Source organism: Carlito syrichta, unplaced genomic scaffold (genome assembly GCF_000164805.1).
Source record: "Carlito syrichta isolate Samal-C Ts95f unplaced genomic scaffold, Tarsius_syrichta-2.0.1 Scaffold315382, whole genome shotgun sequence".
Lineage (NCBI taxonomy): Eukaryota > Metazoa > Chordata > Mammalia > Primates > Tarsiidae > Carlito > Carlito syrichta.
In genome coordinates, this window is record NW_007259478.1 from 820,929 (window position 1) to 848,157 (window position 27,229).

The following is a 27,229-nucleotide window of genomic DNA, read 5'->3' on the forward strand; positions in this document are numbered from 1 at the left end:
CCCATCTATGAAATCTTTGCATAATTCAAGCTCACAAAGATTTTTCTCTTATATTTTCTTCCAAAATGCTCAGAATTTTAGCTTGTAAATTTAGATCTACAATCCACATCCATATGAAGTTTTTTTGGAGGGGGTCTAGTTCAGTGTAAAAGTCTTTATTTATCCTATGGATGCCCAATTGGTTCTTCACCATTTCTTGAAAACATAATCTTTTCTCCTTTGAGTTGCCTTTGTTACTTTGTTGTGAATTAATTGATGCTTGATGTGTGGACTCTCTATTCCCTTGATTTATAAGTATATATGTCCACCACACTGTACTTTGTTGATCAGTATCTCTTTATAGCAAATTTGAAAATCAAGTGGTAAGAATTTTCTGAACTTGGTCTTTTTACAAAATTGTTTTACTATTTAGGTTGTTTGTTTTTCTTATACATTTTAGAATCAGTATACATATATATTTATTTATGAATATATATCCCTGCTGTGCTGTAATTTTTATTGTATTTGTATTGAATCCATAGAACAATGTAGTGATTAAAAAAAACTTTAAAATACTGAGTTTTAGAATTAATAAACATGGTATATCTCTTCTCTCTTCATGTATATTTTAATTTTGTAGTTTCCAGTATACAAATTTTGCAAATACTTTGTTTGACTTATTCCCAAGTAGTTCAAGGTTTTTAAAGCTTTTTAAATAAAATCTTTAAATTTTAATTTGCTCTCATTAAATAAAAATACCATTTATTTTATATTGAATTTATATCAGGCTGTTTTAATTTTACTTAAATGGAGTTAACATATTTGTAAATTCTTTGAGATTTGTGACATCTTCAATTAATGACAGGGTTTTATTCTTTCAAAATACTGTGGCTTTTATTTGTTTGTTGTTTGGGCCTTATTACTTTGCCTAGATCTCCAATATTGAATATAAGTGTTGAGAACAGACTTCCTTTCTTTCTTCTCAATCTTGGGAGGAAAAAAATTTCTTAACCACCATCAAGTATAATGTTACTTGTAGGTTTTCTTGTTGACACATTTTATCAAGTTCAGGAAGTTCTTGCTAAGAGTTTTTTCCGGGAATATACCTTGACATTCATTAAATGCTTTTTCTTTCTCTTTATAGTTTTTATTTTTTAGTTTGCTGATGTGGTGAATTTCATTAATTGACTTTAAAATGTTGAACCAGTGTTTTGTTTCCAGGGCAATCCCCACTTAATCATGACTTGCTATTTATTTCATATACCAGTAGATTTCATTTGATAATATTTTATTAAGGATTTCCATGAATATTAATGGGAAATATTGCTTTTTTTCAAGTGATATGTATGTCTAGTTTGTTATGAGTTGGGAAGTGTTCTCTATTCTATTTTCTGGAAGAACATACCAAGAATAGGTATTAGGACATCCTTCAATGATAAAATTCAACAAGAATCAACCAACAAATTTAACTTACTTTATATATACAAAACTGCTCAAGTTATCTGTCTTCTTGAATGAGCTTTGATAGTCTGTGTCATTCAAGATATTTATCCAATTTATCGACTTAGTGAATTTATGGTCAGAAAGTTGTTTAAAATATTCTTTTATCATCCGTTTGTGTCTGACAAGTCTGTGACAATTTCTCCTCTTTTATTTCTAATGTTGGTAATTTGTGTCTTCTCTCTTTCTTTTTTTTAATCTAAGTAGTTTTGTCAATCTCCTTGATATTTAATTTATTTCATTTTTAAATTTTTGTCTCAAATTGCTAACCACATGACTATTTATGGAATTATTATAATCTGGCTTATATTTTAACTAGCTTTATGCAAATGTATCCTTTCCACTGGACTAGGAGCACCCTAAGTTCAATGATTATGTTATTTGAACAGTGCATATTATATAGTTAATGTTTCCTAAGAGACAAAAGGATTCCGTTTGCATAGCTTATATTCTGGAAATATTATGTGATTATTCTCCTAATGATGTTTTAAACCTTAGGAAGTTCTTTTGAATAAGAGCATGATCCTGTTTAAGAAACTTGGTTAGTTGACATTGTCATCAACAGGCACATTTAGTTTTTAAATGTTTCATCTTTGAATTCTCTTTTTCCGTAGAGCTTAGGTACTCTATTTTTGGTCATGTTCACCTCCATTGTCAGTTCTAATTCTTGTTAGGTGGTGATCTTAAGTTAGGTTACCACTAAGGCACCTAGTCTGTAGCCATTAGAGACTATAGACAATCCCAATTTTTTTTTTTTTTTTTTTGAGTTGGAGTCTCACTCTGTCGCCCAGACTGGAGTGCAGTGGCTACTCCCGGCCACTGCAGCCTCGACCTGCTGGGCTCCGGCAATCCTTCCACCTCAGCCTTCCAAGTAGCTGGAATTACAGGCGCGCGCTACCACGCCCGCTCATTTTTTATTTATTGTAGAGATGAGGTCTCGCCAAGTTGCCCAGGCGGGTCTTGAACCCGCAGGCTCAGGCAATCCACTCACCTCAGCCTCCCAAGGGGCAGGATTACAGGCTGAGCCATCGAGCCCAGCTGACTATCCCAATATTATATATGGAGCATCCATGTTCTATAACATCGTTTAGATAAAGTAATCTATGACATGTAATGATCTAGGTCTTATAGATCTAGGTCTTATAGATCTAGGTCCCTCCCTACCCAAAAATGAAATTTCTTCTCTCAGAATAGAATCAGTGAGTCAATAAATAAACTTATTTGTTAATGCTTCTTTAGCAAGATATTTGAAATATAGCCTAGGGAATAAATTTCCACATTTACACATTGGAAATTCTTTCTTTCTGGGTACTTGTGGGAAATACCTGTGGTAGAGGTAAAGTTGCCCTGACATTTTAATCTAGAGTCAGCACACTCCAATCACTGTACTGAAGACTCATATGATGAGAACCGATTCTCTATATTGCCTAGGTGCTAGGAATATGGAGAGAAATTAGATACAATTCATAAAAATTCCTGGGTCCTGTGCCTGAATACATTTGATTGAGAAGTTGGGGAGTGAGGTCTAAATGTTTGTTCCCCACTCCTTATTCACTAGTGAATGCAAATGTTTCTAATGCAAGTTCTTGAAACACATTTTGAGGAACAATATTTAGGCTTACACTTAAGTAGAAAAATCCAGATCTTTAAATTAATAAATGCAATTGCACTTTATAAGTGCCATGATAAAGACAAATTACACAATATGGTGGAGGCTCTAAACTTGGACTTGGAATTGCTCTTGACTGGGACGAGGAGACCAAAAAAAGATTTCATTCAGAGGGCAACACTGCAATAAGTCCTGAAAGGTAAGTTTGCAAAATGGAAGGGAGTGAGAGTGGAATAGAAAAGGGCTTTCTCAGCTAAATTTCTACAAAACTTATCTGATGATACAACTCATCTGTAATACTGATTAGTCATACAGATTTTTAGAGTCTTCTCAGGTTCTTAGTGGAAGCCAGTTATCTCTGTGTTCAACATGCATGCTATATAATATTTATCAGCAGAAAAGTTTAGGAAATATTTATGTGGATCAGAAAGAAAGCACTGTAACTGAAACATAAATATACTTGTGCGATTATCAAACTGCTGGTAGTTTAGTGGTGTGAGAGAGTAGGATTCATGGCACCTGTAGCTAGATGACTTAGACAGCAATAAGAATGTTGTATAGAAAGGAGAAAAAAGCTGAAGATAGAGACAAAAGCAGTCATCCAGGCAGGACAAACTGGAAGATTAGATAAGAAAGCACTGTAGTAGCCCAGAAGGGTAGGCAGAATTATCCCCTCTCCCTCCAGACGTTCATGTTCTAATCCCTGAAACCTGTGAACATTACTGTACATGTAAAAAGAGACTACAGATGTGATTAAGGTTAAGGGTCTTGAGACAGGGAGATTATTCTAGATTATGTGGGTGTTAATTACATGAGTCCTTAACAGTTGATAGAAGAGAAGGTAGAAGAGGTTCAAATTGTTGCAATGTGACAAGAACTCACTTTTATTTTTTATTTTCTTTGAGTCAGAGTCTCTCTCTGTCACCCAGGCTAGAGTGCTGTGGCATACTCACAGCCAACGCAGCCTCGACCTGCTGGACTCAAGCGATACTTCCACCTCAGCCTTCTGAGTAGCTGGAACTACAGGCATGCAGCACCTTGCCCAGTTAATTTTTTATCTATTTATTGTAGAGATGAGGTCTCACCATGTTGCTTAGGATTGTCTCAAATCCCTGAGCTCAGTCACTCCTCTTGCCTCAAAGTGCTGGGATGACAGGTGTGAACTCATTTTGAAAGTAGAAAAAAGAAGCCACTTGGCAAGTCGTGTTATAAAGCTAGAAACGATCCTCAGGTTACAGCCAGCAAGATAAAAGGACCTCAATCCTACAAGCACAGGGAACTGAACACAAATAAGCAAGGGATCCTTTCTCAGCGCCTATGGAAAAGAAACATAGCTCTGCCAAGGCCTTAATTTTAGCCCAGTGAGACCTGTGCTGGACTTTTCGCTGACCATAATAGTAAATCTGCATTGTTTAAGCTGCTAAATTTGTGGTGATCTATTATTGCAGAAATAGAAAACTAACACACTCAACAAAGAGATGTTAAGACCCTAAAATAAGGTAATAGCATACTATATATGCATATCATAACCACAAAATGATTACTGCAATTTTTTTAAAAGTTTATTTTATTTTATTTTATTTTAAAGATGTGGGGTACAATTTAGGATTAGGTATACAACTGGTCATCATACAGGTAAAATTTTGGCCTTCCTTTGATCCCCACTTCACCTGGTTTGAGATCAGGTACATTTTTTTAAACCACAAATGGAGGACATTTCCAAGGTCAAGATGGAGTAACAGGAATCAGACATACTCCCACCTGAAACAATCAGAAATCAAAATAACCTTTTAAAAAATTGAACAGATTATGCTCCAGACATTAGACACCAAATAACAAAAGATAAAGAATAACAAAGGATAGAGATAACTGAGAGATGGAAAGAACTGTGACTGCCCCAGCTTAGTATTGAGAAAGTTTCCAGGCCATGGAATAAGGACTGGAAATGGAAACAGACTCTTTGAACTGAGAAAGAGCTGAGAATCAAGAGGAAAAATGTGTTTAGAGTTCTCAAGTCTAAGTATCAGAGATAAGAAAGAGGCACACAGAGAGAACACCCAAGGTCTGTAAAGGATCTACCTTAACCATTCAACATAGTATTGATCCGTGCATGTGTATGAGGAAACTACACAAGGAATTATACGTGTATAGTCGTTAATCTTATCTAATTTCGTAGGATGATTTCTATTTCTCTTAAAAGTTTTATTACTAATAATGATGTATGTGGCAAAGATATCATGAGATTGCTTCCCCATGCTTGAGAGGTGCCATATATAATATGTATATATGTAGAAATAACCAATATACTCTCCAAGTTTCATCAATTTACCTTCTACAAATTTTTACAAATGTTTATAGGTGAAGAGTAAATACACAGATAAGTGAGATGCCTTAAGAAAGGCATTTTGGAAGGAAAGACTTTTTCATTATATATATTAAAGTATATATTGAAGTGTTCTTCTGAGATACTGCTAAAGATTCTCAGTAATAGGCTTCAAAGACAGTGACAACATTAAAATATCCTAGCCTTTAGTACAAATATGTGGAAGTCTCAAAAGTTCCACTAAATTTGTCTCCAAAATGTCCCAGGCAAGATTTCACCAGAATTATATTCAGGAATAACTTCCTATCACCCAAAAGTGATAGAACAGATTGTAAAATATTTTGCCTTTGCTTCCTCAAACCAGATCTGAATTTTGTGCTATCATATATAAGGAAAAAAATATACAAAAGGGACTTTACAGAAGTATAACTGTGACCTTTCCCTACTGTTTTATTTTTGTTTACATTTATAGTAAAACATCTCAAGGCGTGGGGCTTTCTGGGAATCTTAATTCTATTAGCTCTTATTAGTTTAGAGAAAAATAAACGCACAGAGTCCAACTCTCATATTTGCAGAGCAAAGCCACAGTAGCTTGCCTGAGATTCGTTGGATACCTACACTGTACCTTGTTGTTTCCATAGAACTGAGAGGTTTGAAAAGTCATTTGGTCTTCTTAGCAGCAAGACAAATTGGAAATCAGACGACTCTACCAAATTACAATTTTAAAGCCCACTTTATGACTAGGATCGTCTCATATCTATAGCCCTAGCGAGTATGAATGTCAGCCAGGTTGAGTTTTTTTATAGATAGCAGCAGGTACAAACTCAGATAAGGCTTCAGGTGCATAGGCAATGAAGCTGCTCTTCTGGGCATAATGAGCCGTGTGGGACTCTTTCTTGTTGGTGATGGCAGTATCTTAAAAATCGCCTTTTGTCTTCTCAAATAAGTATAGATTTCCTTATGTAATCCTTACTCTTTTTATTTATTGTTGTTTGTTTTTTGCATAATAGTGAGGTAGTTTGAAGTTAAAAACTGATACAGCACTTATCAAATCTTAATTTTCAATAAAAGAAATGAGAAGAATTAAGTCTTTATGTAAACTATATCTACTTATTTATCTATTAAATGCCAGTATAGTGTTTAGGAAGAGATCTTATTGAAATAATTGTTTCTCAATCTAAGTTTTTTCAAATCCTTAAAAAGCCCAACAATGCAACATAATAGTATTTATATAATAAATAATAAAATAAAATAAAATAAACTTCAGTCCTTTTTTGGGTTATGTGGGCTGAGTAGATTTGATGTTAGCATTCATAATTATGTTAATACATTCATGCATGCTTTCAACAAACACATGTTTAAACTATGTTGGCTGCTTTTTCCAACCTCAAGTGCCTTATAATTTAGGGAAAGATATAGACAAACAGACTCACAATTACTAAAAATAAAGCATAAAAAGAAAATTTCTAAGATGGAAATATCCTTGAGATTCTAAGATGACAGAAAAGAACATATTAATGAACCTGGAAGAGGTTAAAGAAGGCCTAGCACAACAGGTCACGCTTAAGAAAGATCTTTACATTTGTAGTACTGTCTGGGATAGAGTTCTCAACTCAGCTGGTACTGCTTCCGTTGGGGAATGTGAGACCTATGTGGGATTGGAGTTGTCACAATGATTGGGCAGAGTGCTACATGCATTTGAGGGGCAAGGGCTAGGGACACAAGACATTCTGCCATGAGAGGAAATTCCTGCACAATGAAGACATGTCCTGCAATTCACATGGTTTTTTAATGTCTGGAAATTCTTATAGCTAAAAATCCAATTTAATTATCTGACATTTAATTTCAACTGTTCTATTTATAAACACAAAATATGTTTTGCATGGTGTACTCACTGAATTTTCCAGAATTAAAACTACTGTGTAAATTGAGGAAAAATTGGAACGCTTTTTTCAAACTTTTCCAAGAGTAGTCCATCAATCCATCAGCAAAAGTACTACTCATGATATTGGTAAACTCAATGCAACACATTGTATCTATCTGCATCCACAATTTACGTACTCTAATTGAGTCTCTATGTATATATGTATGCATGTGAATAAGTTTTTAAAAATGTAATAGTAAAAGAAAAACATTTTGACAATATTAAATTCCAAATTGAAAATCCAATTCTATATTTTAGTAATAGATGCAAGTATCTGACTACTTTATTATTATGTCTTCAAGTATAGATGAACCCAAACATTTATATATTAAAATATATATTGTTTAAAAATATTTATATTACTCCCATAAATTACTGTTCGTTTTATATAGACTCTAATTTTTATAAGTTAAAATTCAAATAGTAAAATACAAATTTTGGGTGTACATTTAGATGAGTTTTGACATATACGTACATCATACATTCAATATTTCATCAAAATATAGAACTTTTCTGTCACCCTACTCACCTCATGGCGCTTTGTTGTCAATCTTCTCCCTTCTTCATCCTTAAGGGCAGCCAGTGTTCTGATTTCTAATCCCATTAATAAATTTTGCCTGCTCTTGAATATCATACAAATGGAATCACAAGGAATGTACTCTTGTGTCTGAATCTACTTAACATAGTGTTTTTGAGGTTCATGCATTTTGCTTTGTGTCAGTAGTTTGCTGCTTTGTATTGCCAATGTGTATAATGTGTAAGTTTGTGTGTAAGTTTTGTGTGTAGACAGATGACATTATCCATACATTTTATTTTAGGATGGCAAAGGGAATCTTTCAAATATTTGTTATGAAGGGATTGGGAGTATTGGGTCTGATAGATTGAAGGTTACTGATATAGTGTTTAATAGAACAGGGTTTATAAAAGAATGATCCAAGTTTGGAATGCAGTTCTAATTTCACTTGCTCTTTGGCAATGAGTTATCTAGCCTCTATGAGCCTCGATTTACTCTTCTTGTAAACTAGGGATTATAATAATTCCTACCTCATTGGGTTGATTCAGAGATTAACTTAAGTAACTCAAGTAATGTATATATGCCTGATATTCAGTTTTTGAGCACACATTATGATAGAAAATGACCCAGTAAGTGTTTGGATAACTTTTGGAATCAGACTCTATCTCTGACTGTATCCATCTCCAATTAAATATGCCTACGGATTCTACCAAAACTAGCCACTAGTAGAATTTCGCTCCTTTCCCAGTAGAAAGTTTACCTGTATCAAGTGATTGCCTCATTCCAGTATAACTTGGTAGTTGCTACTCAGATTATATTTTTGAAAGGAGATATTCCTCCTCTCATGAACTGAACTGGAGACCAACATGAGTCTTAGAGAACAAAATATAAGCCTAGACTAAAAGTTACAAAGGCATCTCTGGGACTCAAAGGCGACAGGAGCAGCTCCACCAAGCACATGACCACACAGGGATTTGGAACTAAAGCCAAACTAACTGTGAATAATTCTTTTGCCTGATGTGACCTCTGAAGAATATGTATCACCAGGGTCAAAGTCAAGACTGACTTTCTGATGCCAGAATAAGAACAATTTTGTGTCTTTCTAGATTAGCGGCTTTTATATAAATAAACAGATTTACTAAACATGAATAAAAACAGAAGGTTTAAGCCGGGCTCAGTGGCTCAGCCTGTAATGCCGAGCCTTGGGAGGCTGAGGTGAGTGGATTGCCTGAGCCTGCGGGTTCGAGACCCGCCCGGGCAACTTGGCGAGACCTCATCTCTACAATAAATCAAAAAATCAGCTGGGCATGGTAGTGCACGCCTGTAATTCCAGCTACTTGGAAGGCTGAGACGGAAGGATTGCCGGAGCCCAGCAGGTCGAGGTTGCGGTAGCCGGGAGCGACCACTGCACTCCAGTCTGGGTGACAGAGTGAGACTCCAACTCAAAAAAAGACACACACAAAAAAAAACCCAGAAGCTTTAAAGCCACTTGCCATTACCTTAAAAGGAAACAACAACAACAAAAAGATTTCAGTTAAATCTTAGGGAAAGGAAAGCTAAGATTATAGTTTTTTAAGCCTTAACTATACCCCACAATATCATAATAAAAAATGTTGATTAAAAAAAAAAAAAAAACACTCCAGGCAGACAACTGTATGATTTGGTAGTGTAGAGGGGCTGAACTTTATCCCAAGAACTTCAGGCTCTTGGAAATCTGAGGCTGTTCTTATCAGTCACAAATAGAGTCACAACTTACATGACTTACTGCTTCAGAACATCCTAGAAAGTGGTCTTCAAACATTCTTTTTGTACTAGGTCACTTGAATCTAGCTTGACTTTTCTGGCAAGTGGTATGGTAGGCAGGGTTCAAGTAGTCTAATCACACTTAGATGGTTACCACTGTTTAGAGATTGCAGTGACTAACCTGAGCAGGGAATCAGAGGTTGAGGCTCCCAGAGAAAAAAAGAGTCCATATACCCCTCTAAAACATGTGATTAATAGCTAATTGCCCACATAGGTGCTTAACTTTGTAGAACTGTACATACATTCCAGAAACTATTGCAGAGTTTTATTTCAAAGTTCTAAAGATGTGAACTACTTTGGAGCATGATTGCCAAACTCCAGCATGCATTGGAATCACATGGTTAGCTTGTTAAAACACAGATTGTTGAGCCCCACCCCTAGACTTTATTATTATTTTTTGGGTGGGGCTCAAGAAATGAAAATTTATTAAAAGTAATGCTGATGCTGCTGGTGTGGGAACCCATGCTTTGAGAACGACTGCTTAGAGGAATATCTGTGGCCAAAGAAAGTCTTATCACAATGTGACTTTTCCCCAGATATATCTAGGACCTGGAAGAAGGGAGCTATCCTGTGGATCCCTTACCAAATCAGAGCCTCTTAGAGAAAGTAGACTTTCTGATCCTGGCTAAGTTCCAACCAGAAATAAGACCTACTCTGCATTCAAGATCTCATGATACGAAACACCTTGCCTCCCAGCTTCATCTGGTCCAGGATTCCTGCTTTAACTAAGTGCTACAAGTCACCTCCAGAAAATCACCAAATTTTCTATCTGGGCCTCTGCACCAAGTTATCAGTCTGGCTCTGACTCTGTATAACTTGGTTTTCAATATTCCCACCACTTCTGGGATTCCTTATTTAGATCCAGGATAGTTATTTTGAAGAAACCATTTTTCCATGAATATATCTTAGACTGAATTCACTAAGCACAGAAAATAAGACCAATTCAGAGCATTACGTCTTTACAGAAGATGAGAAAAATAATGCCTATGCTCTTTGAAACCATTTGTTTCTTGAATTAATCAACTAGAAGGTAAGATAAAGTAAGTTTTCTTGTTGTTGTACATTTGTTATTCAGGATAATGTAAAATACCTTCTTTTCTTCTTCAAAACTTCTCTACTTCATATAAAAAATATGTACATCAAAACAATGAATCTCCCTCAGAATAAACATGTATTCATAATTTTAATTTAGAAAGAAAATATAATCAAAATCATAAGTGTTATTACAATATTTTTTCTCCTTAAACAAATTGTACCATCATCTACACAAGTGAGAATCTACATTAAAGAACAAATTCCATTTGCTTTGGGACAAAATGAAACAATCAGTAATTGTTAGAACTTGCTTGATCTTTTCTGCCCTTCTTATCTTGGAAGACACTTAAGGATAGTGTTTACCTTTCTTTTGTTATTACCTGGAACCTATGTTCCACCTTTCAGGGTGGAAGCTACATCTGCCAAGATTAAAATTCACTTGATCTTTAGATCTTTTGTAACATTGGCAAAGGTAATTTCCTGATTCTTAGCATTAAAAGCCAACGACGCTACTGAAGCAGATACATATGGGTTGAATTTCCCTTCAAAAATAAATATTGGTTTAAATCTTAAATGAGAAAGGGCTAGGCCAAATGCATTACACTAGACTTCTGCAACAAATGATGAAACTACCCAACATTTCCCTGTTCCCTTTCATAATCTGAATAACAAATCACCTCCTGAACAAAGAACGATATATTTGATTCTTTGACAAAGAATCTGGAATATGTCACTGTCCTTTAAATGGAGAATGGACTCTTTTATGACCAAAGGAAGCTACTGATCACACAATAGACATTTACATTTGATTTATTTCGCAAGGACAGGACCGGGCCAATCTGAGAAGTCATTGATCCTGACATGAAAAAAAGTTGTAAGTCCCTAGCCTTGTAACTCAAGCAACTACATAAATCTTTAAGCAAATTACAGAATAGATTTTAAAACAAAAAATAATTTTCATTTTAGAGAAAATAACATCCCCAAAACATAGAAGATCTCCTAAGTTACTATAATAGCTTGTGCTGCATTTTTCAGTGTTGGGTTCATTAACTCAACAATTTAGGATTTTCAAACTGAAATCATGTTTTCTCTTTCACTCCCAGCTAACTTTCCTTCTCTGATGTTGTTCTGAAGATGGTTAGGGAAAACTGCAAGATTTAAAACAATTATTACTGAAGGGAGATTTTTTTTCTTGTCAAAAATTTGCACAATCATTTCTCCCATCCAAGTACTAACCAGGCCTGATCCTGCTTAGCTTCCGAGATCAGATGAGACGGGCATGTTCAGAGTGTTATGGCCACAGACTACATCATTTCTACCCTTAAATTTTCTACTCTCTTTCGGGCTCGGTGGCTCAGCCTGTAATCCCGCGCCTTTGGGAGGCTGAAGTGAGTGGATTGCCTGAGCCCGTGGGTTTGAGACCCGCCTGGGCAGGCGAGACCTCATCTCTACAATAAATCAAAAAATCAGCCGGGCGTGGTAGCACATGCCTGTAACTCTGGCTATTTGGAAGGCTGAGGCGGAAGGATCGCCGGAGCCCAGCAGGTCGAGGCTGCGGTGGCCGGGAGCGGCCACTGCACTCCAGTCTGGGCGACAGAGTGAGACTCCAACTCAAAAAAAAAAAAAAAAAAGTTTTTCTACTCTCAGTCCACACTACCCATTCACTCTCCCAGCATAGTTCATATAGAGATGCATACAAGAAACTTTTAATCTTTCTCCTACTCACACCCCAACCAGTTTTCCCTACTTTGCTGATGTTCAGGGAAAAGAGGCAAGATTCAGAACAGAGTGGTCCACATCCAGACTCTGGTTCTGCTGCTGACTAGCAAGGTGACATTGCCCAAGTCACTGTGCTGGAAGGAACAAGTTAGACAATGTCTTCGCCCTTTTCTTATGCTATATATACTTCTTGTTACTGCTACCAACAATGTCCTGTACTTCTGATGAGAGTTGTAGCAGAAAAACTGAATCTGCGGCCTTTTGAGCCATGGTAAAGAAAGAATCATAGAAAGTTACAAGTGGACTATTTATTTCTACTAATGGAGAAACTGAAGCATGGAGATTTTAAGTCACTTACCAAGACCACCCAACTAAAACTAGAACTTTTTTCCCCTCTTACTGTCAGATACTCTACTGCATTCTCTCCCAGCTAACTGGTTTCATGGCAGAACAAACACAGAAGAGGAATAAATGACTGAAGAATAAGAAAGGGGATAATGTGGAAGGAGTAATAGAACATAGCAAATAACCCAGGGTTATCAGTACTGTAGAGATTGAAATACACCTAGGCACCCGGGTGTATTAAGATAAAAGAGATTTGAGCTAGAATATAGTAAAGGCAAGAAGAAATGGAATGTTCATGTAGGATAAAGAGGATATGGAATGTGGCCTATGAGATGCAGATCTCATCTCCAAGACAGAAATAACAATAAGCTTTTGCAATGTTTTTACAAGTATTTCATTAGATTATCCTATGAAAGATGTGTGTTTGGAGGAAATCATCTTGATAAAGAGGAAGTAATTGAATCTATCCAATGATATCAAGAATAAGTTTGGTACATTGAATATAGATATCACATATTCACTCTAGGAATCCAGTAGTCGGACAAATCTCCTAACGTTTCCTGTGACGTACAAACTAAATAAGTCTGCTAGCCCTTTGAGAAGATTTTGTTACATCATAATATCTGAGAAAATAACTCTCTCAAAGCGGATGGGACAATAAAATAGACCCTAATTCTCAACTGTATTATACCCTTTTAGGACTTGACAAACCATTATTTGTATACCTCCTCTGCCACTTACTTTGAAATCTTGGGCGAGTTTCTTAACCTCTCTGAGTCTCCATTTTCTCATCTGCAAGATGGGACTGATAAGAAACCCCTTTGCAAAGTTTGTGCAAATATTCAGTAAAATTACACTGTAAACCAGAGTGCCAGATATGAAGCTTCAGAAATGCCAGAGCCCTCTTCAAGCTTACAGTCTCAGAGAGGGGGAAAAAATCTGAGCTTATATTTTCAGGCTATTATGTCAAAACTTTCCAAGCTGTGTTCTAGTTCATTATAAATTAATTAAGAACTATGGCCAATTTTTAATATGATGTGTTGTTACAATGTAAAACACTGTTTTGGGCACTTTTAATATTATTTTCCTTCTTTCTCACCACAGAATTGTGAGCTGGTACTATTAATCTTACTTAAGATGAGGAAATTAAAGCTGAGAAAGGTTAAGCAATACTAGGTTTGCCTGAGCCCATGGGTTCGAGACCTGCCGGCAACTTGGCGAGACCTCATCTCTACAATAAATCAAAAAATTAGCCGGGTGTGGTAGTGCACGCCTGTAGTTCCAGCTACTTGGAAGGCTGAGGCAGAAGGATCGCCGGAGCCCAGCAGGTCGAGGCTGCGGTGACTGGGAGCGTGCCCCTGCACTCCAGTCTGGGCGACAGAGTGCGACTCCAACTCAAAAAAATAAAAAATAAAAATAAAAATAAAAATACTAGGTGACTAGGGGTAAAGTAGGGATTCCAACCCAGGTCTGAACAAAGAAAGCTACTTCAGTAACTTCACATCTTTACCCCATTTTACAGGTCCAGCTGGATAACATATGAGTAGTGGATAAAACTTTTTTTTTGATACAACAGGATGTTATAGGTTTTAATTATGCTCCTGAATAAACATTCTCAGTTTTCCTTCAAAAACTAGTTTTACTTCTTTTCTCTGAGGTTGAGCTTCTTACATCTGGTCTTGACAAGGGAAAGCCTGCCACTGAATTTCAGCTTCTTCCAGTTTCAGCTAGATTTTCTTCCCTAGATTGATGTGGGATCCTTATGAGGCAATCAGTGCCAAAGACTTTTGTCAATTTTCCACTACCTTGGCTTAAATAAGCACTTAATGTAAACGAGGGGCACGGGTAGGGGGCACACTCACTCACACAGATGCACTGTTGCACAGACACACACCTCACAAAGACACACTTTGTCATGGTTCACTTGGAAAAATTCAAATGAAAAAGGAGGAGGTGGATGAATAATAAAGCAAAGGAGAAAAGGGAACTAATTTAGAGATAATGAGTGCAAGACTGCCTCAATAAAGAACAACTGTGTGTCATTAGGTGGCAAGCTTAGCCTTTGGGCAAGATTACACTTCGAAGCTCAGCTCCAATTACCTGTTTTTAAGCATAAGTGAAGGGGAAATATAAAAGAAGGGGAAAATACTTATTCCCTCTAAACTTTAGTAACATTCAGAGAGCATTAACTATTACTCTCACAAAGAGACTCTTTGGGCAATTGCAATTGTGAAAAGTAGGACTTCACCGTGCCCCTCTGAGACCATGCATTTGGTCATCAGATAGAACCCCATTTTGAACGAGGAGCAGTGAAAGCCGTTCTCCATATTTGCATCTTGCTTCAACATCTGGGAATCTCAGACGCCTCTGAATAAAGCAGCAAGCCTCCATCTGAGGTGACCTGCTCCCAGTATGGGTCAGTTCATGAGAATGAGGCTCTTTTGCCACCAGGCCTAATGACAGGGCAGGAAAGCCTGCTGATGAGAAAGCTGTGAGCCTTGGACAATGCGTACAAAAGCCTGGTTAAGGAGCACTTCCAAAGTCATTCCTTCCTCACCCCACCAGTGACCACTCTGCATAAAGGTAGGGGTGGAGTGGAAGGATAAAGATGGTCAAGGAAAAGGAACCATAATAAGAGGTTTATCTCTGAATGACTCAAACTTCCCCCTTCCCAGATATCAACTCTATTACAACTGATTGCCTTATCTAATCCCAACCCAATTTGGGGGTAATTGTTGTCTTGCACAAAGGTAAGCAAGAGATATTCTTTTCACAGTTGCCTGCTTTTCTCAAGTGTCCAGCTACCTAAAATCCCCTTTAATAAGGATTACTTACATGTAAGTCAGCTTCCTTTTCTGATGGCATAACAACAGTGCTTCTTGTAATCTGGCCAAGTACAGGCTATTTCAAAAAACCATGTAGCAAGCAGGTGTGTACTTCCTGCCTGTGGGTGAAATTAGCTGCTGCCCCTCAAATTCCAAAATATGTGTAAGCATTGCCTCCAGGGAGGATCGAGATTCATGTAAATTTCTGTACACCATTTCCCATAAGGAAAGCCAAATTTGAGAAGAAGCATGTCTCAGATGACCGGGACATGCTCATCCTCTCCCTCTACAGAAGGGTCAAGATAGTATCATCTTAGGAAGGCTTCATTGTGTGAATGCATTTTTCAGCCTCAAATGACTGCAAAAACATAGACCAATATTTTTTTTTTTAATTCAAGTTTCAAGTTAGCAGCAGATTCTTCTAAGTTATGGTAAACATATAATTGTTTTGTGTTCATTACTTGTCTATGAAATAGAAGTTTCAAAATATGCTTTAGACTAGTGTGTCTTGAACTTTGGAGTCTGTCATAATCTTTTCTAGATCTTTGTAAAAATGAAAACGACAAAAAATAACAGAGGTACAGGCCTTACCCCACTGGGCCACTATCCTCTATGAATTCTATAAGTTATTCTAATACACACAAAAGTTTGAGAACCTCTAGCTTACATCATTCTAAGTACATGTGCTGTCTCACCACATCTCGTAATGAAATGGCCCCTTAGGCATCCTAGCTGTATCCGTCTTCTCTATTTTTTTCTCTTTATTTTATCTTAAAGATGTGGGGTGCAAGTCAGGATTAGGTACATAAGTGACATAAGTGGTCTACGGACAGGTGAAGTTGGGGCCTCCCTCCCTCCCCCCACCCCCACGACTCCCTGTCAGGCAGTGTCCTGCTACTGCTGATCCCTCTACTGTAGTATTGTGATTAATGTTCAGTGTCTTCTTTAAAGCAGAAGCTCCCACATGTCAAATCAGTCCTTCCTTAGTTCCATAATCTCATCAACCACGATAAAAATGGGGAAAACAGACCAAAAAGAGACCAATCTTGCAAATGCTTTACATCTATTGATACATGTCTATCTCCAGTACTAGTCATTCTTTCTGGCAATTAGGTCCCAGATAGTCAACTTCACCTGGGTATATGACAGATACCTGAAAAGCTTGTTAAAAAAAAAAAGCTTTTCATCACTCCCCTCCAAAGCCTGCTCTTCCACCTTTATTCCCTATTTTAGGATATAAAAGAAAAATGAATCATTACTCTTACATAATCTTGTAATCATAAAAATAGCCACTTAAGAACTTAAGCAAATCAATGTGAAGCTCAAATAGCCTACTGGATTGGAAAGAACTAACGTTTACAGCTAGGTAGACTCAGGTTGTCATTTCAACTGACTTATTCATAAGATAAAAATGTAGAAGAATTTATGAAAACACTCTGTACCTCCCTTTTCTTAGTTTTGAAGTGAGAATAATCAAATCGATACCAGTTAAATTAAGTAAACAAATAAAATAATTTCTATAAAGCACATAAACGGGCATAGTAGACTCAAAACAAACTTTTACTTTTTTTCTTCAAATGGGGAAAAAAAAATCTGTGGTTAAGACAGGTAGGTTAATTACTACATTCTTCCTAAACAGGTAAAGTTATGACCCAGGACACACAGGTAAAGGAAACAGCAGGCCCATATCTCCACAACTTAGGAAAGGAAGGAAAAATAATATGTGGAGAGTCTTTTATTATTAGAAAAAAGGGGCATTACCTCTTTTCATTCAAGGCCACATGTAAAGAGAATATGAAAGAGGCTGGAATCTGATTTTTTAACTAACAATTTGAATGACAAAGTAGCAATATAAGCACTCCACTATTACACTAAACAAACTGATGCAAATATAGTAGGTAATGCTTTATTCCCCCTAAAATATATGCATTATTTTATTTTAAAAAAACAAAGAACTAGAAATATTGCTGGGCATAATGATTAGCATTTTTGAATTCTAGGCATATTATTCTATAATACTATATTTAATCACTAATAACATTCCTATATAATTTCTATAAATATACTGCTTATTTTTAAAACTTCAAATGCTTTGTTTTATTGCCAGCGTCTGCCCTCCCAGACTATTAAAAAAACATTCAACTTAAATACTCTCAGTAGGAAAAACTTCCCAGGAATATAGAGTAGTTCATTTTACAGCTCACGAAATTTACAAAGCTGGCACTTATAACAACTAATGATAGCCCCCTGAAAAGAAATTGGTGCACAGTGTTCTCAGTCTTCATAAGAGCAAAATATTGGTTGTGTGCCTGCAAAACAGACATAATTAACTGAATACTCATGGAGATTTAGACGTGAGACGTCCATGGGTCCAAAAATCCTTTTGTAAACATGAGGATCAAATCTGAATGCATTTTTAAGTAGTATCTATTCTCCCTGGGGCCTAAGTCTCTCACTGGGAGTTTGTTGGACACTTCAAAAATCATATTAAGATCTTTTAAACATCTAAATACCCAAAGGTATTATGATTAATCTGCCCTGGCCATTTAGTCTGAGAGAAAAGACAAGAAGCAAAAAAAAAAAAAAAAAAAGTATCAAATGTCAGCTATGTGCCATATGCTTTTGTTTACTTATCTCATTGGACCTCACAATGCCCCTGCTGTGGGAATGTTATTAATCCCAGCTTGACAGGTGGAGAAACCAAGTCTTGATGAAGGCAGGTAACTTGCCCAAGGTTGCACAGTTGATGGCAAAGCTGACACTCAAACTCACATTTTTCTGACTCCAAAGTCCACATTGCTTCTATGACATGATTCCAATGCACTAGAATTTTTTTGATTACTTGTTTTTTACATTTAGCATTACTCTGTTTTCTTTTCTCTTTGGATCCTTCTGAATCTTGTCATTCAAACATCATTTCTATTCAATTTATCATTAACAAAAACATAGAAAACCATTTACACTGAAATATGTACCTCCCCCCAATTAGATTAATGGTACTTTATGCTATTAAAAGCAGCCCAGTTGTGATATGTTTTCACACACACTACCACATTTTTACTTCACTACAGAAAGAAGAGACTAAGGGTGCAAAGTGTCCCTCAAAAAGAGCAGAAAAGTTAAGTAGTAATGAAGGAATGGAATCAGCATGCTGATCACTCTAGAAGCACCTGTTTTTATTTTCCTAACAACCTTGCAAGTAGTACACAGTATATCTGTTTTATAGATGAGTAAGTAATTCAGAACTCAGAGTGATATAAATGATTGAAAGTGTCATGATTTGAATCTTGTTTTTTCTTTCTCCAAAACCCTTCTTCTCCTGTTATGTTATCTTGCTCCTAAACTATGTTCAATCCTAAAAAGACACATAAAAGAAAAAAAATTCATGTCTTAAAAATACTCTAGACTTTTTAGGCTAACCTCAAAAGATAACTACTCCCTCAAAACCTCTGTGATTCTCCCACTTGCCCTTTCCTAATTTGAAGATTGTGTCCTGTATATTTGCCACATGCTTCAGGGTCTGAGGAAGTAAGTAGCACATTATTTCTACCCTAAGGAGCTTACACTCTAGGAAGGAGGAAAAAGATTGCCATTGAATGGACTCTAATGTCTTAAATCATACATTTAAATAAATGCTGAGTAAATTAAAATATGAAATTCAAAACAAAATTTAGACTAGAAAAAAAACATGCCTAGCTAATCTTCAAGTGAGGAGAACTTATATAAGCATAAAACAATGAGGTACACAAAGAGCAAAACAGTACAATAGATCTGATGAGTTTCCTTTTATGTTATAGATCATCCTTTTATAGATTCTTTCCATAATCTTTGTCAGTTTTTTCCATTGGAATTCCTTGATGATTTGTAAGAGATCTTGATATTTTAAGGACCCTTGCATTTTGTATGCCATTTGTCTTTGAAGTGCCTTGTCCTAGATGGCCATTTGCTTTTGAATTTTGATCCTGGGTTTAGCGATTGGATCTTTAATGTTTATGTTATATTTAATCTTTTATGTTATTACTTCTTTATTTACTTTATTATTTTTACTTAGATAAGCCTATCTAATTTTGATATTAGATAATTATCTCTGACATTCTTAAAGTATGTTTAAGAACTTTTTTACATTTAACATTCTAATTCATCTGAAAGTCATTTTGGTATATATTGGAAGGTATGAATCTAACTTAAATATTATAAAGCAATTATGGCATTCACAACTATTGCACAAAATATAATTTTCTCATTATTTCAATAGCCATCAGTATTTATGTTCAATGCTTGTATACAGCAAAATTTCTTAGCTTTCTATTCTGTTTCGTTGGCAACTTCCTGTTCCTCCTTTTCCTCTTTTCTTTCCATTCTTCCTTCACCTTCTTTTCCTCTCTTTTCCTTCCTTTTAATTGCCTCGTACCATTGAATGTTTTGAGCTGTAGAGTAACATAAGTAGTTCTGATCTTTAGAATTAAGACTTGTACCGGTAACAGGAAAGAGAAAAGTTACAACCATCTGGTTTAGGGAAGCAGTGGAATAGAAAGGAGGGGGACAGATGTGAGACACTCTGAAAAGAGAAACTGCTTGATGGAGAACTTAGGTATAGGCAGGACATACAGGAAAGGGACAGCCAAAATACCCCACAGACATGAATGCAGTTGATGGGATAGGTGGTGGCATTATTAATGAGAAATAAAGTAGCCCAGAAGAAGAAAGAGAGCAGGAAGAAGACACATTGAAATCTGGAAGGGACTGATGATTGACCTCCGCCTTACAATCCTAAATGAATAAATCCTAACCTGTGCCTTTAACAATGAGAATGGTGCCCTATCAACAGATAAAGTAACATTCAAGATATAAAAGAAAACCATTAAATTAGTAAGAAAATAAATACCCAGCCGGGCTCGGTGGCTCAGCCTGTAATTCCGTGCTTTGGGAGGCTGAGGTGAGTGGATCGCCTGAGCCCGTGGGTTCGAGACCTGCCCGGGCAACTTGGCGAGACCTCATCTCTACAATAGATCAAAAAATTGGCCGGGTGTGATAGCACACGCCTGTAGTTCCAGCTACTTGGAAGGCTGAGGCGGAAGGATCGCCGGAGCCCAGCAGGTAGAGGCTGCAGTGGCCAGGAGCGGCCACTGCACTCCAGTCTGGGCGACAGAGTGAGATGCCAACTCAAAAAAAAAAAAGAAAAGAAAAGAAATACTCACACACTCTGAGAAAATCCCAATGTCATTTTACTCCCCTGAATGAAAAAAAGATACAAAAAGACTGAAAATAGATACAACGAGACAAAATGCATGTTCCAGATTATAATATTACCGATTTGTTTCATTTTTTTTCTTTCTGTGAAACAAAAAAATACCATGAAACAAACAAAAGTAGCTGTTTTGAACATCATGGAGTTTTTCTTTTGCTTCTCTTATTTCATGATTGCTCCAGTCTCTACAGGAATTATTTCTCTTGAGAGACTGGTGAAGCCGTTAAGATGATCAGGACCCTGTGTGGAAAGGGGGCGTCTTTTCAGGCTTCCACATCATTCACTTCCACCTGCACTTTCTCCTTCTCGGGTCCCTTACACATCACCGAATTCAATACTCTTCTGCGAGATCTCTCCATTGAGCAGCTGCAAAGCAAGAGGAAGGATAAAGTGGGATCAAGGACAACAGGGAAGGATAAAGGCTTGACTAACTAAGGCTTTGGGTTGGATGAACTGTTATCTCTATTTGGTGAACCAGATGTTAACATTCCATGCTCATTCAGAGAGAGTTCTTTGATTGATTTGACAAAGGTTTTGAGGAATGTAATTCATTGGTATGAAGTCTTTGTCATGGTTCAGTAACCACTAAGCTCTCTTCATTGTGTAATCCTCGGCAACACCTATCTATGCAATAGTCCCTGATTTATTACAGTAGCATTGATTTGCCTCTAAAAGGAAATTTTTTATTTACACATGGGTACATGGATAAGAATATAAGCTTTTTATTTTCTTCATTTCCATTCTCTGGTATTAACAAATTTGTCTACTCTTCTTCATTTCCATTCTCTGGTATTGACAAATTTGTCTACTCTTGCATGGCTTTCTTTCTTTTCTCCTCCCTTTTTTACAATCCTCTCTCTCTCTCTCTCTCTCTCTCTCTCTCTCTCTCTCTCTCTCTCTCTCTCTCTCTCTCTTTCTCTCGACTCAAGACTCTATTTATTGTTTTCCTGGGACTTTCACATCATTCACTTCTACCTGCGTGAATATCATGAAATAAGAGAAGCAAAATAGCACTCCATGATGTTCAAAACAGCTACTTTTCTTTTCCTGGGGAATAGCTTCCATGGTTAAAGTTTCCCTTGATCCCTCTCAACCTTCAGTTAGATTTGAGGAAGTGATTATTTCCCTTGATGTCCTTCTTTTAAACTCATTCATTTGAATAAAAGAGTTAGTTAGGTTTTAGCACCTGGAATTTGGCATTTTGCATATGTGTGTGTGTGTATGTGTAGTATATTTAATTTCTGTTTGGTTTTTCTCTCCACTCACTGATTTGTCCTCTCACTTTCCTTAGGTATTATGACAAAGAAGAAAAAGTAATTTTGAAAATGTATAGCCAGACCTGGGTGCCAGTTTTGCTTCTAATTAAGCATGTGACCTTGAACCAATGCTTTTGCCTTTCTGGGGGTATTAATTAAGGTGATGATACTTTTCCATTTCCATCTATTATTTTAAGTCAGACAATATTAAAAGACATTGTCAAGTCAACAAATGTACCCTAATTTTTAACAACTTTCTGTGAGTCAATAAATGAATGAGAGCTGCACTGTTCAATATAATAATAACTAGCAATATGTGGATATTAATGTAAGTAACTTAAAGGTAATAAAATAAAAGAAACCATGTAAAAAATCCAATTTCTCGCTGCACTAACCACATTTCAAGTACTCAAAATCTACATTTGGCCAGTGATTACCATATCGGACAGTGCAGCTTATAAAACATTTGCCCCATCATAGAAAGTTCTGCTGGTCAGCAATTAGAACAGGCTTGTATGCATAAACTACCATGCAAAAAGCAGACACAGAAATGATAATCCGTGCCTACAAGAATCTTGTAATTGGGAAAAATCATCAAATATATTTGCAATGTTTTTAAAAAATATATTTTTCAAGCCACCATTACAGATGATGTAAATATGTAGTGTATGGCCTGCTTTCTTATCAGACCTCTTTTATCTTTGTTTTCCACATCTGTAAAATGAGGAGATTATACTAGAATATGTCTATACTTCCATCTGATTTTAACTAAGATTTTATGATTCTACAGAATTTATCTTTAGTCATGATTTAGACAATAATCTTTAAGGAAGTTGTAGAATTTAAGCTGGGACTTGAAAGATGTCTGAGGTTGGGATAAGCAGAAAAAATGAAAAGCTGGCTAATGTAGAGGATGGTGAATTAAAGGCAGAAAGTGCTCAAACTTGACACTGATCATTTTAAGAAAGACTAAATGATCATAAGTCAGAAATGGGGCTTTCTGCTTAGGCTATGAAGTTGACCTTTAAAGTCCTATTCAACTCTAAGTATCTTCAGTTATGAAAGTATGGATCGGTATATATGTATGAATGTGGTGAGAGTGGTGGGCTTATGATAAGAGGGGGCAGGAATTATTAATTAGATTATGGTATGAAAATCCATTAAAAGTTAGCTTGGATCTCTTCCCAAGCAGGATGGGGAAAGTGGATAAAGGAGGAAGGAACAATGGAGGAATACAACTGGTGCAATCTCAAACACAAGAAATATAAGAAAATCATTAAGGTGTCTCTAACCTGTTGAGAAATTATAATAACTTTGGCTCTATGGAATTACTGCAGCTTCCTCTGATAAACTTAGAGTTTTTCTTAGACTAGATTGGTTCAGAATCTTCTGAAGCCCCGATCTCTGGGCTGAAACTATGCTCAAGTCATTTCCGAGAGCAAAATAGTGTCCTTTCCCAAGGACAAAGAATGTGTTCCCTGCCCACTTACAAGGATGTTCTTTCAACATGTCCACTTCTTGGTGAGAAGGAGTTTCAGAAGTCTGTAATCTCATCAAAGGAAACCTAGTGGCAGAGACATTCTCCACAGGGGAAGCTAATCAGTAAGACTTCCTTTTCTTTTCCTTCTAGGCTCTATTTATTGTTTTCCTGGGGACTAGCTTCCAGGGTATTGAAATTTCCCTTGATCCCTCTCAATCTTCAATTAGATTTGAGGAAGTGATGATTCCCCTTGTTTTCTTTCTTTTAAACTCATCCGTTTGAATAAAAGGGTTAGTTAGGTCTTAGCACAATGCATGATCAACCTGGAATTTGGCATTTTGCAGTCTTAGATACTGGTCTGAAAGGCTCTGGATGCAGAGACCTCCAAAACGATTGCCTACATTGAGCAATTTTTCCTTCAGGACTTAGCAAATAGTCCTGGACACAAAGTAATCTGATGCCCTCAGGATGTATCATGAATTTTTAAGAATGAGAGCCATATAGAATGGGCTCTATCCCAGCTAACTAATTCAAAGCTGAAACTCTTCATCCCAAAAGGAAGAGGAACTGTGATGAGCCTTAGGAATATAAGCAAGTTTATTAGAGAGATACTTAAGTCCGCCCATTCCACAAATCCACAGGGAAGTCCTAATGATCCTTTTTCTTCTTGTACTAAAAAATGTGGCAATCCTGACCTCCTTTTTCTTTTTCTTTATTGTCTCAACTAGCCAGAGAGACCTAGAAATACTCCTCCACAAAGAAAATAGGATATCAATGGCTTTTCAGCTAAACATAGTGCATGCTTAGTATGTAAGTCACAGTTTCCCTACCCTCACCCTGAAGATTTAAACTGGATGTCATTTTTAGGAGTCATGAAATAGGTCGCTAGAAACCAATATAAAAAAAGAGAAACATCTGAGCTTACCCTTTTAAATTAAAGGACTCAGTTTCTTAAATATTATTTTGATAAACTGGTACTGCACAATAGCCATTTTGATACTACTTTTAGGTCAACAGTTGACTAAGTCAACACTTTCTCTAGTCAGCAAGGAAGTGGTTGCCCAGAATTATGGTCATGCATATTCTGTTCCTTACTATAAATAAAACATGGAATTGTATTGCTTCTGACATGAATTATCCTGCTACCTGCTATAATGTCAGTTATATTACAACACAGTTAACCAAAACAAATCAGACATTGTGTGGCTTCAAAGGTCTTTTTATTTTGCTTTTCCAACTCCCACTTAGGGAAAGCAGTAGCTGAAACCCAAGAAGTAGAAGTGCCTCTGAGTTGGTCTACAGAGACCGCCCACTTAATTATCATCTTTATAACCGCACTGAGGGAATGTAACACTATCCCAGTCACACAATAATGTTAGCAGTAGTCAACTGATAAAGTTTCCTTGCCTATTTCCTACAGGTTCCCTAATGCTAGAAAGGCATTTTGTCTTGTGTACATTTTTTAAAACAATGCGTTTAAGACATATTTAAATACTTCTATTTACAAGCACCAGAAAACAGCTGTTCAACTTCAAGTTATAGATCTTAGACGTTAGAGGATGCCAGGGAAATAAACACTGAACCTCATAATGATTCTCATAAACAGTTGAATTTATCTCTTGGCAACTTTTCACAACACCTTCAGCAAACAGGGTGCCTATGCATGAAAGAGAAATAATTAGGCACATGCCCTTAAGTGACAGGCTTTAACATGCACAAGAAAGGCAGCCTTTTTATTCTCCCACTCCCTGCTGTCCGCCAACCCCCCTTCACTCTCAGTGCCATGTGAAAAATCAATCAGTCTACAGGTTCAAACAAATTTCACTCCCTCCAGAAACTTTTTTGCACCTTAGAATGAAGTTTCCCTCCTGGAAAATTCTCTAAATATTCTCTCCAAATGCGTTGTGAGCTTGTGGTGGTGATAATACCATGTCATTCTCTTGCTTATTCAAACAAAAGATGTGTCTTCTAAGAGTTCTTTCTAGCATTTTTGGGGGGTGGTCACTATTACCTTCTGGATTAAAAAATGTCATGAAGTCCTGCACATATCAGGAGACATTGCATGTGGGAAATCAGTAATTAGCCAGAGAATCTCTGAGGTCCAGGTAGTGGCCTCACTTGCTAGAGAACAACCAACTTCAGACAAACAAGTAATTTTCCAATCATTCTAGTTTCTAAATTAAATATGGAAGTGTGGATACACGATTTGCAGAAGAGTTCTCCCACTTAAGTGGAACTCATTGTCCTGGAAGTATCAAAGGACACAAAATTCTATACTAGTGCTATAGCCAGACTTATCAGGTTTTCTATCACCCAAATTAGCACCAATGTCAGTGAGACATGGGGAATAACAAAGGTGGGGGAAGTGCGTGGAGGTGGGCTCCAGTTGACCTGTGCTCCCTTTGGTAGGAAGGAGAGTCAGTTTTTTAGGGTACTTAAGAATTTTCCAGGAAATCCGTGAATTATTTTGAATACACATTTGCTACCCCAAAGTCCCTAGACCTAGTGTTAAACATTCTGTAAAGAGTGCTTTCTAGTATTTCCTTGATATATTAAGATTCCTTACTTTGGGCTAACATGGATGGTCCTGATATATACTACAGTGACCATCTTATTGATGAAATAGGCACCAGCCAGTGTTCGGGTCCTCCATCACATTATTTGGAGACTGAATTCCAGCTAAACGTTGAGTCTTAGCTAAAGGTGACTCTCTGCTGCTCATACCAAACACTTTGTCCTTCTGGTGTTTTCATCATGGTTACACCCAGTGCGGTAAGTGATAGTATCCAATTTTTGTGGATAATGAGCTATGACTTATAAAGAATAAGTGCTCTGTCCAAGGTCACCTAACTATTAGGTGTCAGAACTAGTTATGCTCCTCCAATTTAATGCTATGACCATTATCCTACAAGGGCTTCAAAATACTATACTAGATAGATTATATTGTTCCTGGCACATGATAAATAACCAATATATGTTATTACACATATACTCTATGTTAATGTTTCTTATTCTTTCTCCTTTTAACGCCCTATTTTGATTTTTTATAGGTAATTTACTATTACATCAGCTTTTAGATGACAAGCAGGAAACTATTCTACAAAAAATTGCTAATCTCATTATTAACAATAAAACAGTGCTTACTTGAGATTTATTAAGGCCCTAAAGATTGTGTCATTATCTTGGTATGTAGTATTCCTATGCCCACAACTATACTTATATAGGCGCAGATGGGCTCAGAAAGCTTACATGACCTGGCCACAATAAATGGTGAAATACGGGGCTTGGGTTCACCAGAGATGGCATTACTTAAGGTGCTGTTTTTATTTGAATCTTACAAGTTTATGTGGCTATGCAAGTGATTCCATTATCTACAATAATGAAATTAGGAAAAGAAGTTGTTCTGAGTAAGTAAAATTATGAGTTTAATTTTGGTATGTTCATTTTAAGGTAATGATTGGACAATCCAATAGAAATGTCATGTAGGGTATTAAGAAGACATCAAAGGGAGGCCAACAGAACACCTTTGAGACCTATACTGAGATCAAGTTGAAGCTTTAAGATGCTATTAATTTTTAATGTGCAACATTTATTGAAAATTAAATTTGAAAACAGAGACCCTTAGAGAATATTCAAAGTTATGGAAATGGTGGAAAAGGGAATATTTCT